This window comes from Podarcis tiliguerta, assembly GCF_965153285.1.
Source record: "Podarcis tiliguerta genome assembly, chromosome: 16".
NCBI lineage: Eukaryota > Metazoa > Chordata > Lepidosauria > Squamata > Lacertidae > Podarcis > Podarcis tiliguerta.
Window position 1 is genome coordinate 8,281,807 of NC_139549.1, and position 17,647 is coordinate 8,299,453.

The 17,647-nt window shown below is 49.6% G+C and overlaps 1 protein-coding gene across 5 annotated transcripts in view; it reads right to left on the bottom strand.

Moving 5' to 3' along the window:
• The window catches only part of LOC310666066 (mothers against decapentaplegic homolog 4-like), a 36,174-nt gene extending 22,397 nt beyond the window's left edge, over window positions 1-13,777 (bottom strand). The window contains exon 1 of one of the 5 annotated variants that reach the window (XM_083416627.1): window positions 13,658-13,777. The gene's annotated coding sequence lies outside the window, so the exon portion shown is untranslated. Of the gene's footprint in view, window positions 1-2,104; window positions 2,132-6,116; window positions 6,594-13,657 lie in introns of those variants that run through there. The other 4 variants (XM_083416624.1, XM_083416623.1, XM_083416626.1 and 1 more) reach the window with 4 other exon arrangements.
• Window positions 13,778-17,647: the final 3,870 nt, after the last annotated feature.

Genomic DNA, 17,647 nt, shown 5'->3' on the forward strand with positions numbered 1-17,647 from the left:
TTTCAAGCTGTTGGGGGGGAACCTGGTAAAACCTGCCACAGTTCAAGGATTCTATAACATGGCTTTAAAAAATTCACGTGATTGCTTTTGTGTGTCAAGGTTAAGTATGAACTGGGGGAGGGGGGGAACACAAAACAACCCCCTCCCAAATGATTCAAACTTATCTCCATTGCCTTGAGAACTAGAAATTTGCTCGTTTTTGTTTTTAATGAAAAGGGATGTCCTTTGGTGGATGAGCTCTGAGATCAATACCAAACACTGATAACACACACACACAGCGCAGGTTTTATGGCAAATGTGCTCCTGCAAGATGTAGTGACAGCAAAACATTGGGATGGATAATTTGGAAGAGGATTAGGCAAATGAACGCAGGATAAAGCTACCAATGGCTATGCTCTAACACAGGGGTCAGCAAACTTTTTCAGCAGGGGGCCGAACCACCGTCCCTCAGACCCTGTGGGGGGCCAGACTATATTGGGGGGGGAGGGAATGAACGAATTCCTATGCCCCACAAATAACCCAGAGATGCATTTTAAATAAAAGCACACATTCTACTCATGTAAAAACACCAGGCAGACCCCGCAAATAACCCAGAGATGCATTTTAAATAAAAGGACACATTCTAATGTAAAAACATGCTGATTCCTGGACCGTCCATGGGCCGGATTAGAAGGCGATTTGGCTGGATCCGGCCCCCGGGCTTTAGTTTGCCTACCCATGCTCTAACTACACTGCTGGAGGCAGTATGCTGGGAATCGCATGCAGGGAGCACGCTGTTGAGCTTTGTCCTTGCTTGTGGGCTTCCCATTAAGATTTCTGGCTGGCCAATGCGAGAACAGATGGCCCTTGGGCCTGATCCAGCAGTTATATTATTGCTCTCCACTACCCACTGAGGGCTAGAAACTTACTTGATCCTTTTTACCAAAAGGGGGCATTCTGAGGATGCTTGTAAGATTATGCTCACATGATTACAGCGGTACCTCAGTTTCCGAACATAATCTGTTCCAGGAGACCGTTTGCGTTCCGAAACGTTCAAAACTCAGTACGGAAGCCTCAAAACAGAAAACTCAATATGGAAGCTGCGTTTCATGTTCAACTTCTGAGGCGCGTTCGAAAACCAAAGCATTTGCGGCGTTCGAAAACCGAAACGTTTGTCAACGCTCGGAAACCGAGGTGCCGCTGTGTTTTATTATTATTATGCTAGGTAAAATGTGTTCTTAGTGTGGTAAAATGCCCGGGGATATTTTCATAGAGTCACATAATCACAGTTATAAGGGACCTCAAGGATCATTTCATCCAACCCCTCGAAATGCAGGAATAAGCAACTGTCCTATATGTTTATCAGCTCCACCTGGTACGCAGGATGAGACCCTACCTGCCCGCGGTCTCTCTCGCCAGAGTGGTGCATGCTCTGGTTATCTCTCGCTTGGACTACTGCAATGCGCTCTACGTGGGGCTACCTTTGAAGGTGACCCGGAAACTACAACTAATCCAGAATGTGACAGCTAGACTGGGGACTGGGAGCGGGTGCCAAGACTACATAACACCAGTCCTGAAAGACCTACATTGGCTCCCAGTACGTTTCGGGGCCCAATTCAAAGTGTTGGTGCTGACCTTTAAGGCCCTAAATGGCCTCAGCCCAGTATACCTGAAGGAGCGTCTCCACCTCCATCGTTCTGCCCGGACACTGAGGTCCAGCACCGAGGGCCTTCTGGCGGTTCCCTCGCTGCGAGAAGCAATGTTACAGGGAACCAGGCAGAGGGCCTTCTCGGTAGTGGCGCCCGCCCTGTGGAACACCCTCCCACCAGATGTCAAAGGAATAAACAACTATCTGACGTTTAGAAGACGTCTGAAAGCAGCCCTGTTAAGGGAAGCTTCTAATGTGTAATAGACTATTATATTTTAATATTCTGCTGAAAGCCGCCCAGAGTGGCTGGGGAAGCCCAGCCAGATGGGCAGGGTATAAATAAATTATTATTATTATTATTATTATTATTAGGATCAAACCTGCAGCATTGAAGTTATCAGCACCGCGCTCTAACCAACTGAGCGCTATATAAATTGAAATCATCATCATATCTGAACTGAATACCAGATTACTCACTGCAAACACGGATGCACTCAGCACTGGATTGGGGGGGGGGAGTCTCTTGAAGCATTTTGGGGGAAGTGCATGATGGGAAATTTATGCTAATAGGTGAACGAGGGCGGTCATTGGTTTGCTTCAGAAAGAGAGGTCAACAGCTGGGGGTGGAAGCCACCAGGGTTGTGAATAAGCTGAGCTTCCTGGTCCAGGGACAGTCTACCTCTTATGTTCCTGTCCTGGAGGGGGGTATAAACAGTGGGCTTCCTACAGGCATCCTGGAAACAGGGACGAGTTAATCCAGCAGACCTCTCCTTACAGAAATAGCCTCACTTGTGGGGTGCCTCAGGGTTCCGTCCTCTCCCCCATGCTTTTTAACATCTATATGAAGCCGCTGGGAGAGATCATCAGGGGGTTTGGACTGGGTGTCCATCAATATGCAGATGATACCCAGCTCTACCTCTCTTTCAAATCAGAACCAGTGAAGGCGGTGAAGGTCCTGTGTGAGTGCCTGGAGGCGGTTGGAGGATTGATGGCGACTAACAGATTGAGGTTGAATCCTGACAAGACAGAAGTACTGATTTTGGGGGACAGGGGGGGGGCTGGTGTGGAGGACTCCCTGGTCCTGAATGGGGTAACTGTGCCCCTGAAGGACCAGGTGCGCAGCCCGGGAGTCATTTCGGACTCACAGCTGTCCATGGAGGCGCAGGTCAATTCTGTATCCAGGGCAGCTGTCTACCAGCTCCACCTGGTACGCAGGCTGAGACCCTCCCTGCTCTCAGACTGTCTCGCCAGAGTGGTGCATGCTCTAGTTATCTCCCGCTTGGACTACTGCAATGCGCTCTACGTGGGGCTACCTTTGAAGGTGACTCGGAAACTACAACTAATCCAGAATGCGGCAGCTAGACTGGTGACAGGGGGCGGCCGCCAAGACCACATAACACCGGTCTTGAAAGACCTACATTGGCTCCCAGTACGTTTCCTAGCACAATTCAAAGTGCTGGTGTTGACCTTTAAAGCCCTAAACGGCCTCGGCCCAGTATACCTGAAGGAGCGTCTCCACCCCCATCGTTCTGCCCGGACGCTGAGGTCCAGCGCCGAGGGCCTTCTGGCGGTTCCCTCATTGTGAGAAGCAAAGCTACAGGGAACCAGGCAGAGGGCCTTCTCAGTAGTGGCGCCCGCCCTACCTGACATTTAGAAGACATCTTAAGGCAGCCCTGTTCAGGGAAGTTTTTAATCTGTGATATTTTACTGTATTTCTTGTTTCTATGGAAGCCGCCCAGAGTGGCTGGGGAGGCCCAGCCAGATGGGCGGGGTACAAATAATAAATTATTATTATTATTATGGCTGTTGAGAATGCAGCCTCCCTATTCAGACGCTGTCTACCTCCAAAGGCCAGGTACTAGGAAGAGAGAGCAGGCGTGAGCTGTTGCTTGTGAGCTTTGTGGCTTCTTCCTTTCAGAGTCAGGATATTGGGCTAGATGGGCATTTGACCTAACAAAGATCTTCTTAGGTTCTTAAGGACTGGAGCAGAGGTTTGGGTCAGGGCTGGCAACGTTCCAATTTATATATATATCTCCCTCCCCTACTATACACACACACAAACAGGGTCCCTTCAGAGTACTACACTTTATATAAGCAGGTTTACATTATGCAGATTTCCAGCAAAACCTCATTTGCCTTGACCCAATTTATTATGCAACTGCTTTTACTACTTTCCAGGAATTATTCTGGAGCAAAGATAAGGGGCCATGAGCAAGGCTCTGAAGTATCCGCCTTCTAACGCGGGACAGGGAACTCTCCAAATATTGTGGGACTCCAACTCCCATCATGCAGGGCATCCAGCGGTCATGGATAATGGGAGTTGTAGTCGAGCGATGTCTAGAGAGCTACCGATTCTCTTCTAAAAGACGGGCACCTCTTTCAGAAACTCCCTGAGGCTTTCTGAGATTCCACCCGCCTATCTTCTATCATTGCTTAGAACTATGAGAGCTAGTAAGTTTGCCCGGCTTAGAAAGGAAAGAAAGCAAAGTTTCTTTGGAACGTAACTGAATGCCCTCGCTAGTCAGAGATATATCTAAGCCAGAAATGAACCTACGTGAGACATAAGACAAAAATTTATGGAAGGAGTGAGGTGGAAAAATAGTCACCGCTGAGCCGGACGGAGCAATGGTCTGAGTCAGCACAAGGTGGCTTCCTACATCCACATTTAAATCAGGCCTTTATTAGAATTGTAGATTTGGGACCCCAAGGTTCATCTACTCCAACCCCCTGCAATGCGCGGGTGGTGCTGTGGGTTAAACCACAGAGCCTAGGACTTGCCGATGAGAAGGTCGGTGGTTCGAATCCCCACGATGGGGTGAGCTCCCATTGCTTGGTCCCTGCTCCTGCCAACCCAGCAGTTCCAAAGCATGCCAGTGCAAGTAGATAAATAGGTACCGCTTCGGCGGGAAGGTAAACGGCTTTTCCGTGCGCTGCTCTGGTTTGCCAGAAGTGGCTTAGTCATGCTGGCCACATGACCCGGAAGCTGTACACCAGCTCCCTCGGCCAATAAAGCGAGATGAGCGCCGCAACCCTAGAGTCGGCCACGACTGGACCTAATGGTCAGGGGTCCCTTTACCTTTACAACACAGAATACATTTGACCATGAGGACTAGAAACTTAGCGTTACATTTAAGGGAAAGGCCACAAAGTCACTGGTTGAGAATATGCTTTGCACACACAGAAGATACCCAGAGTCTGAAGAGTCACTGCCAGTCCGAGCTGAACAAACCAACGTTTTGACTTGGGGTAAGGCCACATTCGGGGAGGTGACCGTCACCCACCTAATCCTGGAATAACACAAGAACGGATGTAGCAGCAATAAAGGAACGTGCTTGTGCCAGGATGACGGGAGTCATGCGAGGGGAAAAGGATTCCTCCCTGTAACTTTGGAAGGAGGGACAGGGAGGCGTGACGCCCAGCCATCACGGCAGAAAAACTGGAGGCTGTGGGTGGGTCACGTGCAAGATTCCCTGCCCTTTAATAAGTTTCAGAAGAGAAGGATATTTATTCACCAGTCTGAGCTCCCTGGGGAAAGAGAAATGGGGGAAAGAGCAGATCAACTAGAGGTTTTGTCTTGTTTTTGTTTTCCATGTTCTAGGTGGGCAGATAAAATAATATTGGGGTGCAGTGTTTATCCCACGCTGAGTAGACACACATTGAAATCAACAGTTAAAAACTAGCCTGCTTTGTTTGACTGTGTCTGCTCAGGGCAGAAAGAGCATCAAACTCGACCCAGGCTTCTTTCGCTCAGAAGAGAAGTAGAGCCTAGTGGTTAGAGGTGAGCAGAGGGAAGACTCGTGGTGCCGAGGAGGGGGGGGAGTGGAATGTGAGGGCCCGGACTCCTGGGTTCTTTCTCTCCCCGCACTTTCAATTTGGGCCCAAGCATGATTCAAAGCTGGTGGGGATAATGTGGCCCAGTCAAACATACAAATGTCCCCCAAGCAGAACATCCAGGTACAGAGACTTAGAGGGGGGAAATCTTAAAATGACACAGAAACACAAGAAACTGCCTTGCACTGTGCCAGACGGTTGGTCTATCTAGCTCAGTATTGTCAACACGGGCCGGCAGCAGCTCTCCAGGGCTTCGGGCAGGAGGGCGTGTGTGTGCATCTCTCCATGCCCTACCCGGAGATGCCATCGTGAATCGAACCCGGGACCGCCTGCGCGCAAAGCCCCCGCGCTGCAGCCTTTCCCCATAAACAATGCAAGGTTCTAGTCCTCATCGTTCTGAACAAAGCACAAACCCTCAGGCAGGGGCCTCTCCTCCCAGCCCTACCTGGCGATGCCTGGGACCTTTTGCAGGCCAAGCAGATGAGCTGCCTCGGCCCCTCCCGGAGAAGTGGGGTGGGGGACAGGGAAAGGAGGGGCAGCGATCTGAAGCTGAAGGAGAGGAAATTCCGGACCCCGGTGCCTAGAAGTGGCGTGGAAAGGTTGGGGGGCAGCGATGCGGGAGACCCTCCTGCCAAATCAAACAGGGGGGGAAACTCACCGGCTATGGGCGATCCCTCTCCGGGGTGCACGGATGCTCTCCGCGGGGCTCAGGCATGCTCCCCTGGACGTGGCAGGCGCGGAAAGCCCCCCTTGAAGGCGGCGGGACGCGCGTCGGCGGCGGCTGCTGCTTTTGGAGAGGCGCGCGCGCGCTCTCTTTGCGCTCCCTTCTCCAAATGGGAGCGAAAGACGGGGAAGGAGGCGGCGGCGAAGGCGCAGACTAAACACAGCCGAGCCAGACAATCGCCTGCCTGCTAGTCATGCTGTCAGCCGCAGCTTCGCCTCGGGGGGAGAGAGAGAAAGAGGGAGAGGGAGGGAGATAGAGAAAGAGGGAGAGGGAGGGAGATGGGAAAAAGCAAATAGCGAATTCTCCACGGGGTCAGGCTGAGCGCAGCCCCTGCCGCCCTCCCGCTTCCCCATCTCCCGCCTCTCTCTCAACCGAACGAGATATTTATTGACATTTCCAACCCCGTCTTTCTGATCCCAGGAGATCTCCCTTCCCTCTTTGGTCCTCACAACAACCCTGGGAGGTAGGCTGGCTGAGTGGGGAGGATTCGAACCCTGTACGTTGCCATATCTGTTCATTTTGATTTGCATACCGCCTTTCCAAGATTGCTACGCGCGAGGCGGGTTTGCAAAGCCGGAGAAACAGGCGAGAGATCGCACACGCGCCTGATCACAATCTGATCCAATATGTCCAAATGTCATAATAAAGACATAACTTTGGAACAAGCAGCTTCTATCCAAGAAAGCGATGTTCAGCAATCCATTAGAATACAATAGTAAACAGCAAAATTGAAAATCAGAAAATGATAATTAAGCAAATCCACTCTGAACAATTGCAATAATTACTAAACTATAATCAATAAAAATAACAGCAATGCATAAAATGCATAAAATACAAAACCATGTAAAAGAATCAAATTGAGAAACAAGGACACACAACTTTTTTTTTTTAAAAAAAGATATCCCTGAATTCCCAGGCACTGTAAGCTGCTATACGGCACTCGAACCTGTAAGCCAGGGCTGTGGGGTGGGAGGGGAAGTGGGCAGGGCAACAGATGCAAATTTCACCTTTGTATGGCAGGTGAGTTTCTTCTACACCTGCACCTACCTCTCTATCCTGTCCAGGGAAGCAAGGGGCATGTGCAGAGTTTGAGGATACATTCCGGTCAGCCTCCTCAAAAAAACCTAGCATGAAGCAGGACCAGTGAAGGCCTGGGAAATGCCCCGAGGGCCGGAGAAAGAAGTCTGGAGGGCCACATTCAGTGCCCAGACTTGAGGCTCCCCATCCATTCTTTATTCACCAGATCCTGCTTCCTTTCTCAATCTGGGCAACCATAGCTAGGATTACCCCTTTAGCCCTTCTTCTCTCTTCCAGAACTTAACAAAAATAACTGAGCAGCTTCTATTCTTCGCTCTAATAAAAAGGTAAAGGGACCCCTGACCATTAGGTCCAGTCGTGGCCGACTCTGGGGTTGCGGCGCTCATCTGGCTTTACTGGCCGAGGGAGCTGGCGTACAGCTTCTGGGTTATGTGGCCAGCAGGACTAAGCTGCTTCTGGCGAACCAGAGCAGCGCACGGAAATGCCGTTTACCTTCCCACTGGAGTGGTACCTATTTATCTACTTGCACTTTGATGTGCTTTCAAACTGCTAGGTTGGCAGGAGCAGGGACCGAGCAACGGGAGCTCACCCCGTCGCGGGGATTCGAACCGCCGACCTTCTGATCGGCAAGTCCTAGGCTCTGTGGTTTAACCCACAGCGCCACCCGTGTCCCTCTCCCCTGTAATATCCCCTGGTTATTACCTCTCTTCCTGAGATTTATAAAAGATCAGTGCAGTCTCTCTTTCCTCCCACCAATTCACAGGCCTTGGCTCCCCACATTGTCGTATCCCAGGTTGGGGGGCAAAGTTGGGAACTGCGCCTGTTGAGTTCCAGTCTGTCAGCATCAAAATCAGGCAGCAGAAACCTTGACTTGAGCCAGAAAGTCCCTATCAACATTCCCCAAAGTGCGTGCCAGGCGCAGACTAAAGTGTCAGACTGACTAAATGTGTAAAAGTATTTCATTAGGCACAAAAAACCCCAAAATATTAGCTGTGGAGGCACCTGTCCTCTGTAACTCAGGGTGATTCACTGCCCAAATTTTGCCTCCATTTATTTAGTATCTGTTACCTTTTTCTTTTCTTTGCTCACCCTTCCAAAAGAATGAAGGATTCTCCCCCTTCTTAACCTGCACAACAACCCTGCAAAGCACCATATTTTTCGCTCTATAAGACGCACTTCCCCCCTCCTAAAAAGTAAGGGGAAATGTGTGTGCATCTTATGGAGCGAATGCAGGCTGTGCAGCCATCACTGAAGCCAAGAGAGCAAGAGGGATAGGTGCACACTGATCCCTCTTGCTCTCCTGGCTTCAGGGATAGCCACGCAAAGCCTCTTGAGTGCAGCCGGAGCGCTCCTGCCTCTTCGCTCAAGAGGCTTGGTGTTGCTTTCTGGTTTTCTTCCTCTAAAAACTAGGTGCGTCTTATGGTCGGGTGCGTCTTATAGAGCAAAAAATACAGTAGTTAGGGCTGAGGGCTCTCTCAAGGCTGCACCCACCTAACTTTTGTGTACCCCACCAGACCCATCCAACATTGCCAGAGTTCAGGGATGATGGGAGTTGTAATCCACAATCTCCGGAGGGTCACCATTCACACTGATTACTCCAGGTCAACCGTTTTGGGGAGATACGAGAGTCACAGGCAATTCCGATTTTAATTCAGAAAACAAGCATCCTTCTTCGGGGGGCGTTAGAAGTTTAAGGGGAACATAGGAAGAGCCTGCTAGATCAGGCTAATGGCCCATCTTGTCAGGCATCCTGTTCTCACAGCGGCCACTGGGGAACCAGGATCTGACCACAAGAGCAACCCTCCCCTCCTGTGGGATTCAAAAGCATCACTGCCTCCAACAGAGCCGTTGATCATAGAAATCATAAAATTAGAAGGGACCCTGGGAATCATCTGCATTGCAGGAATATGCAGCTGCCCCTTATGGGGATCAAACCTGCAACCTTTGCATTATTAGCACCATGCTCTAAGCAGCTGAGCTATCCAGGTTGTTCAATAGCCCTGCCCTCCATGAATCTGTCCAATCCTCTTATAAAGCCATCAGACTTGGTGGTGGGGTGTTAGGAGAGAGGTAGTGCCTCTGATGGGACGCGGGTGGCGCTGTGGGTTAAACCACAGAGCCTAGGGCTTGCCGATCAGAAGGTCGGCGGTTCGAATCCCCGTGACGGGGTGAGCTCCCGTTGCTCTATCCCTGCTCCTGCCCACCTAGCAGTTCAAAAGCACAAAAGTGCAAGTAGATAGATAGGTGCCGCTCTGGCGGGAAGGTAAACGGCGTCTCCGTGCGCTGCTCTGGTTCGCCAGAAGCGGCTTAGTCATGCTGGCCACATGACCCGGAAGCTGTATGCCAGCTCCCTCGGCCAGTAAAGCGAGATGAGCGCCGCAACCCCAGAGTCGGCCACGACTGGACCTAATGGTCAGGGGTCCCTTTACTTTACTAGTACCTCTGATGGGGGGGCATGTCATGCTCCTTCTGGGGCAGCTTGTCCACCTTTGGCCCCCACCCTGCACTCAGCTCTCACCTGTGGCTCCCAGAAGCTGTCGGCATGCGACGGTGCCCACACCCCGGGAAACGGCTTTGACTGGCCGGCTAAAGCAGATGAGGGGAGTCAATGGGTCTCAAACCCTTGGTGAGTTAGGGGCTTCCCCTGCATGCGAAGACAGGCTCTGGCAGACTGAGCCGACGAGACCAAGAGTCGGTCCAAAGGTCGAGAAGGCTGTAGAACATGGGTAGGCAAACTAAGGCCCGGGGGCCAGATCTGGCCCAATTGCCTTCTAATCCGGCCCATGGACGGTCCGGGAATCAGCATGTTTTTACATGAGTAGAATGTGTCCTTTGACTTAAAATGCATCTCTGGGTTATTTGTGGGGCCTGCCTGATATTTTTACATGAGTAGAATGTGTGCTTTTACAGTGGTACCTCTGGATACGAACGGGATCCGTTCCGGAGCCCCGTTCGCATCCTGAAGCGAACGCAACCCACATCTGCGAGGGTCGAGATTTGCCACTTCCGCGCATGTGCGTGATGTCATTTTGAGCATCTGCGCAAGTGGCAGAACCCGGAAGTAATGCGCTCCGTTACTTCCGGGTCGCCATGGATCACAACCTCAAAACGCTCAACCCAAAGCTACTTCAACCCGAGGTATCACTGTATTTAAAATGCATCTCTGGGTTATTTGTGGGGCATAGGAATTCATTCATTTCCCCCCAAAACAATATAGTATGGCCTCCCCCACAAGGTCTGAGGGACAGTGGACTGGCCCTCTGCTGAAAAGGTCTGCTGACCCCTGATGTAGAAAGAAGTGAGGGGCAGAATGGGGCTCGTCCACCTGGGAAGGGAGCCCATCTAGAAGAACGAAAAGTCTGATCCTAAACCTCTACCTTTGGGAAAAGAAAAGGCTCAGGAATAAATCCTACACAAATCCAGAGTGGAGCCCCTAAGACGGTTGGATGGCGCCTTGTACGCCTCCTTCCGGCAACTCCTGCAGTGAAGCTGGTGTCAAATGCATTGCTGTTTTCTTTTTGACTACATCAGTGAGGCTGAGGGGGGGGGGATTTCAGACCTCACCTGGAGTACTGTGTCCAGTTCTGGGCACCACAGTTCAAGAAGGACACTGACAAACTGGAACGTGTCCAGAGGAGGGCAACCAAAATGGTCAAAGGCCTGGAAACGATGCCTTATGAGGAACGGCTAAGGGAGCTGGGCATGTTTAGCCTGGAGAAGAGGAGGTCAAGGGGTGATATGATAGCCATGTTCAAATATATAAAAGGATGTCACATAGAGGAGGGAGAAAGGTTGTTTTCTGCTGCTCCAGAGAAGTGGACACGGAGCAATGGATCCAAACTACAAGAAAGAAGATTCCACTTAACATTAGGAAGAACTTCCTGACAGTAAGAGCTGTTCGACAGTGGAATTTGCTGCCAAGGAGTGTGGTGGAGTCTCCTTCTTTGGAGGTCTTTAAGCAGAGGCTTGACAACCATATGTCAGGAGTGCTCTGATGGTGTCTCCTGCTTGGCAGGGGGTTGGACTCGATGGCCCTTGTGGTCTCTTCCAACTCTATGATTCTATGGGTCTGTGCAGCCCAGGACCTCCAGACACACTGCCCAGGATTGTGCCCCAAGGAGGTCACTTTGGTGCTGGTTTGATTCCCCTCTATCGTCTCTCAAGACAGACAGATGTCAACAAACAGAGTTGGTGGCCATCGCTGCCTCCAGTGGCCATGAGTTCCACAGTCTTAACTAAGCGCTGAATGTTTTTCTGTCCCGAATCTTCCAACATTCAGCCTCAATGCACTTCCACGACTTCTGGTGTTATGAGGGATAAAAGCGTTCCTTTACTCGCTTCCTCCATGCCACGCATCGTTTTATAAACCGTGTCGCCTTTTCTCTAAACGAAAGAGTCCCAAACGTGGCAATCTTTCCTTATAAGGGAGAACACGGAGCCGGTGTTTTTCTGAAAGGAGCATTTGCAAATGGAAAAAAAAGCAAACACCAGAATTCATGGGGAAGAGATGGAAATATTGCGTGAGGGGCAGGTGTGGGAACGCAAATCCTCCCTCCATATAACACACTCTTGTTGTGCATTGCTGTGTCTCAGCAAACTGATTTCCGAGCACACTTTGGGAAAATCCTTGGCAGTTCCGCAGACACAACAACAGGAGGAGAGAAATTAATCTCTTGTGAGCCTGGGACACTATAAGATAGCAGACACAATGTTTTCACACCCTATAAACCCTCCTCCCTTCCAAGACAATAATAAAAAAGTCCCACAAACTACACATCTGTTGATTATGGTTATGCTTTGTCTCTGCCAGAGGCAGCAACAAATCCAAGTTGCTGGAAAAACACAGCAGGGAGGGAAAAGTGAATAGAAAGGTTTTCCCCTTCCCTCTCTTATAACACTGGGACTGGGAGATATCCAATGATGGTGAAAGTTCAGGTAAGGTAAAGGACCCCTGGACGGTTAAGTCCAGTCAAAGGCGACCATGGGGTTGCGGCACTCATCTCGCTTTCAGCATGAGGGAGCCGGCTTTTGTCCACAGACAGCTTTCCGGGTCATGTAGCCAGCATGACTAAACCGCTTCTGGCGCAACACAACACCGTGACGGAAACCAGAGAGCACGGAAACGCCGTTTACCTTCCCGCCGGAAGGGAACCTATTTATCTACTTGCACTGGCGTGCTTTCGAACTGCTAGGTTGACAGGAGCTGGGACTGAGCAACAGGAGCTCACCCCGTCTTGGGGATTCAAACCGCTGACCTTCCGATCAGCAAGCCCAAGAGGCTCAGTGGTTTAGACCACAGCGCCACCCACAGATAAGGACCAGCTGCCTGAGAAAGTTTCTGTTCAAATGTGATTCTGGTTTTAAACGCAGTGTAAGCGGCTTAGTTATGCTGGCCACATGACCCGGAAGCTGTACGCCGGCTCCCTCGGCCAATAAAGCGAGATGAGCGCCGCAACCCCAGAGTCGGCCACGACTGGACCAAATGGTCAAGGGTCCCTTTACCTTTAAGGTAGTCTCTATGGGAGTATATTGTATTTAATTATGGGGTATCAGAGTTTTTAGGGGGCTAACCAGGCTGGGATAGCTGGCTTGTTGGTTTGTGAATGTCTGATGTAGATTTTCAATTTCCTTGTTCTGTATGGGACAATGACAATAAAGATTATCGTATCGTATAAAAGAAAAGCCCTTATTCTCGCAGAGCAGCTAAACTGTGGAACTCTCTCCCACAAGGTCTACTGGTGACCACCAGCATTGTGACTTTAAAAGAGCATTAGACAAGTGCATGGGAAACAAGGCTATCAGTGTCTACTGACCCTGATGACTATGCTGTCTGCTTCCACTGTCAGAGGCAGTGATGTGCCTTTGAATACTAGGTGCTAGAAACCGCAAGAGGCGAGAGCCGCTCTTGTGTTCAGGTCCTGCTTGTGGCTTCCCATTGTGGTGTGTGGCCGGCCACTATGAGAACAGGATCCTGGACTAGATGGGCTGCTGGTCTGATCCAGCAGACAGGCTCTTCTAATGCTCTTGTGGAACCTCCAGCGCCAGGGCCAGTCTACCTGATTTCTGGGTTCTTACGGGCATCTGGACACTGTTGGGACAGGATGCTGAAGCATTTGGGTGGCTGGTTTCATCCAGCAGGGCCCTCCTTATGTTCTCTGGTGATGGTGCTGGGTGCAAGGGGGGTGGAATTGGGGAGGGAAGTTAGTTCAGATCCGCCTTTCTTTAGACAACCAGTTGACAGCCGGGCGAGCCAGCGATTCCTGGACCGGGGGAGAGGTGTGCGCATCAGTTGCAGGGTGCAAAGAAATAATATATAGGGTGGATCATAAAATAATATGCACCAGATCTCTAAAGCGAGGGGGGTCCCGATTGCTCCTTTATTTTTTGGCGGAGGGGGAGAAAAAATGGAAGCCGTTGGGAATGAGCTATGTACTCACCCCATAGGCGCTGGTTGGTCCCTCCTGCTCAGCAACCCACCCGCCTTCCCAACACTTGGAAAAACAAAATCAAAATCAGCCACTCCGCTTTGCAACTTGTTCACAACAATAACATAAAGAACAGCCTTTGGGAACGTGTGAAAGCACACCAAGGCCGGCAGCCAATGGGAAGCGTCGGCACAGGCGGGCGCCAAGATCCCGGCCAATAGGCGCCTCGGGCCCATCAAAGCTTGGGGAGGGGGGAAGTGGGGCGGGGCCAGCCCGTTCCATGAAAGGCAATATATACGTTGGGCGGACTCGAAAGGAAGCAAAAGCTTTTGTTTTGGGCTGTACCACTTTCTTCCGCCGAAAGGGGTGGTGGGTTATTTGAGGCTTTGCGAGCTCTGCAGCTGATGCAAATATATATATATGCAATATCTGACTTCTCAGCTCAAGAAACTGGCTTATTCTCCCGGTAGAGCAGCATGCAAATAAATCCTGAATCACACGCACCATTTTACATGTGAACTACTAAATTAAAACCCCTGGGGTGGGCAGAAAGAGAATCTTCTCTTAGTTCTGGAAAGCAAGGCAAGACATATGTGCTGGTAGGTCAGGTCATGTCAAGCGACAGGTTTTTGAAGGTGTTTTCTCTGGAGGCGAGCAAGGCTGCAAGCGATGGGCATTGTTGTTTAGTCATGTCCGACTCTTCGTGACCCCCTGGACCAGAGCACGCCAGGCACTCCTGTCTTCCACTGCCTCCCGCAGTTTGGTCAAACTCATGCTGGCAGCTTCGAGAACACTGTCCCACCATCTCGTCCTCTGTCGTCCCCTTCTCCTTGTGCCCTCCATCTTTCCCAACATCAGGGTCTTTTCCAGGGAGTCTTCTCTTCTCCTGAGGTGGCCAAAGTCTTGGAGCCTCAGCTTCACGATCTGTCCTTCCAGTGAGCACTCAGGGCTGATTTCCGTCAGAATGGAGAGGTTTGATCTTGCAGTCCAGTGGGACTCTCAAGAGTCTCCTCCAGCACCATAATGCAAAAGCATAAATTCTTCGGCGAAGCTACCAGTCCTCATGGTCCTGAATGATCCAGGGATGTGTGTGTGTTGTTAGAAGCAAGGGAAGATCCTTCACAGTCAAACCGTTGGTTCATCTAGGTTTAGTACCATCTACACCAGGGTTTCCAGCTGTTTTTGAACTACAACTCCCATCATCCCTAGCTAGCAGGACTAGTGGTCAGGGATGATGGGAACTGTAGTCCAAAAACCGCCGGAGACCCAAGTTTGGGAAACACTGGTCTACACAGTCAGTGGAATTCAGACAGGTGTATTTTCCCACCAGTCCTACCTGGAGATTGAACCTGGGCCTTCTGCATGCAAAGCAGATGCTCTACCACTGAGCTACTTCCCCTACTTTGCTGCATCAGTAACACTCCTTGCTCAACACCTCTTTAGATTGCAGGATGCCACCAAAATAAAAACGTGAATGCATTTTTGCATGACAAGCACCAAAGTGGCTAGGCAATTTTTTTTTAGCATTAATGGGGTGTTCTTCCAAATTTCCAGAGGGCAGCAATTACCATCACCTCTGCAAACAGCTCACAACTCCAGCTAGTTCTGAAGAGATTTCCCATGGATCAGATATTTAAAGTCAACTGCTAGCAATGCTTCATAGCAAACTACATTAAAAAAATAACAAGCTTAGAGGATGTATTCTAAGCCAGAGGGCATTTGTGGTCCTAAAACCTGCTCCCGTAACCATGGTTACAGCTGCAGCAGTGTCCCCACACATAATCACAGGTTTGCACCCCATTGCATAACCACTTGTCTCTTACCTGTGTCTCTGGTCTTCCCATCTTAAGCTGCGCTCTTTTCATTCATACCCTCAAAGCCGCTTCAAATTTAATGGTAACAAAGGCTTTGGGGAAACAGAGGTGTGTAACTTAGCAGAGTGGCTGGTAAAGAACTTTCCTACGATCCCTTTGCTGGTATCAACAGGCAAAGAAATATTTGAACAGCTTGCATTTTCACTAGAGGGGGTACCACTGACTCCAAATATGAGATACTGATAGCGTATCTTCTTTGTTTCACATTCTGTGTTCTGCAAGTTTCAAAACTCCAGATGGACAATTATTATAGTTTTGGATGAATTTCCAGAGGGGTAAGTGTGTTAAGGGACTATTTGTTTTTCTGCAATCACCCAAGGATCTTGTGGCATAAACTTTTGTGGACCTGGGCCCACAGATGCACCTAACAAAAGTGGACTTGAGTCCAGAAGAAATCTGTTAAATTGTTTGTGGTAGTCTGGAGAGCAGCAGGTGGCTTGTATCTAAATTTGACATATGTACAAATCCATTTCTGCATATTTTCCTCTGTTTCAGACACTAGAAACAAGCTGGGAGACAGATACTTAAATTGCAAAACAATGCTCATCTCTATGCTTAGGGACCCAGAGCCAAGGTTGTTTCAGAAATGGTGAAGGTAAAGTCCAGTTAAAGGTGACTATGGGGTTGTAGCACTCATCTCGCTTTCAGGCAGAAGGGACTGATGTTCGTCCACAGCTTTCTGAGTCATGTGGCCAGCAAGACTAAACCACTTCTGGCGCAACAGAACACTGTGACGGAAACCAGAGCGCATGGAAACACTGCTTACTTTCCCGTCGAAGTGGCACCTATTTATCTACCTGCGCTGGTGTGCTTTCGAACTGCTAGGTTGGCAGGAGCTGGGATAGAGCAGAGGGAGCTCACCCCGTTGAGGGATTCCAACCGCCGACCTTCCTGCGGCTGCTCTTAATGTTGTGGAGTTTCCTCCAAAGAAAGGTTAGATTGGCTATGTGTTTGTTATCCCTCCCTCTTTAGACAGGCCTTTAGAAACTCTTGCAGACAGAGCTGATCGCTGGGCTGCAAATTTTATTTTAGTGGGTGGTTTTCAGTATGTTGCAAGGTATATTATTGTTTTAACTAGTGTGGTACTTCTAGTTACGAACTTAATTCGTTCCGGAGGTCTGTTCTTAACCTGAAACTGTTCTTAACTGGAGGCGTGCTTTCGCTAATGGGGCCTCTTGCTGCCGCTGGCACACAATTTCCGTTCTCATCCTGGGACAAAGTTCTTAACTCTTTCAGGTTAGTGGAGTTTGTAACCTGAAGCGTTTGTAACTCGAGGTACCACTGTATTCTGTATTATTCTGTATTTGTAATTGACGTATTTTAAATGCCGCAAGCCTCCTTGAATCCCAACTTGGGAGAAAAGTGGGATACAAATATATTACCGTATTTTTTGCTCTATAAGACTCACTTTTTCCCTCCTAAAAAGTAAGGGGAAATGTGTGTGCGTCTTATGGAATGAATGCAGGCTGCACCGCTATCCCAGAAGCCAGAACAGCAAGAGGGATTGCTGCTTTCACTATGCAGTGATCCCTCTTGCTGTTCTGGCTTCTGAGATTCAGAATATTTTTTTTCTTGTTTTCCTCCTCCAAAAACTAGGTGCGTCTTGTGGTCTGGTGCGTCTTATAGAGCGAAAAATATGGTAAATGAAATAAATACACCAGGGCATTTCCTGCGGGGAACACACTGGCAAAGCAGATCCCTCCTCCCAACCGGTGGGTTAACTTTGGCAGGTGTGTAGGACTGCCCATCTATCAGTCAGCTGACACCCTCATGATATGAAATGGTAGGCAGGCAGGTGCCCCACCTACCTATTAAAAGATGACCAAGAAGGTCATAGTAGTAGTGGCTTATTCAATTTACTGCAAGTTTCCAACAACAGTCCCCGCACCACCAACAAAACAAAAAAAAACCAAGACAAAGGCATTTTTTTCCTTTTCCCTGCAACTGTTTCTTATGGTAAACCAGAAAATACAAGATGCCATTCAAAACCAGAACAGAACAGTTGAGCTCACAAGACACTGGGCGGCAAATAGAGAAAAGCATATGCCTTCCTAGTGTCTTCAAACACACACAAACAAAATACCAACCAGTAGGCTGGCCACAAGAGCATAAACATAAAAATGAAAAG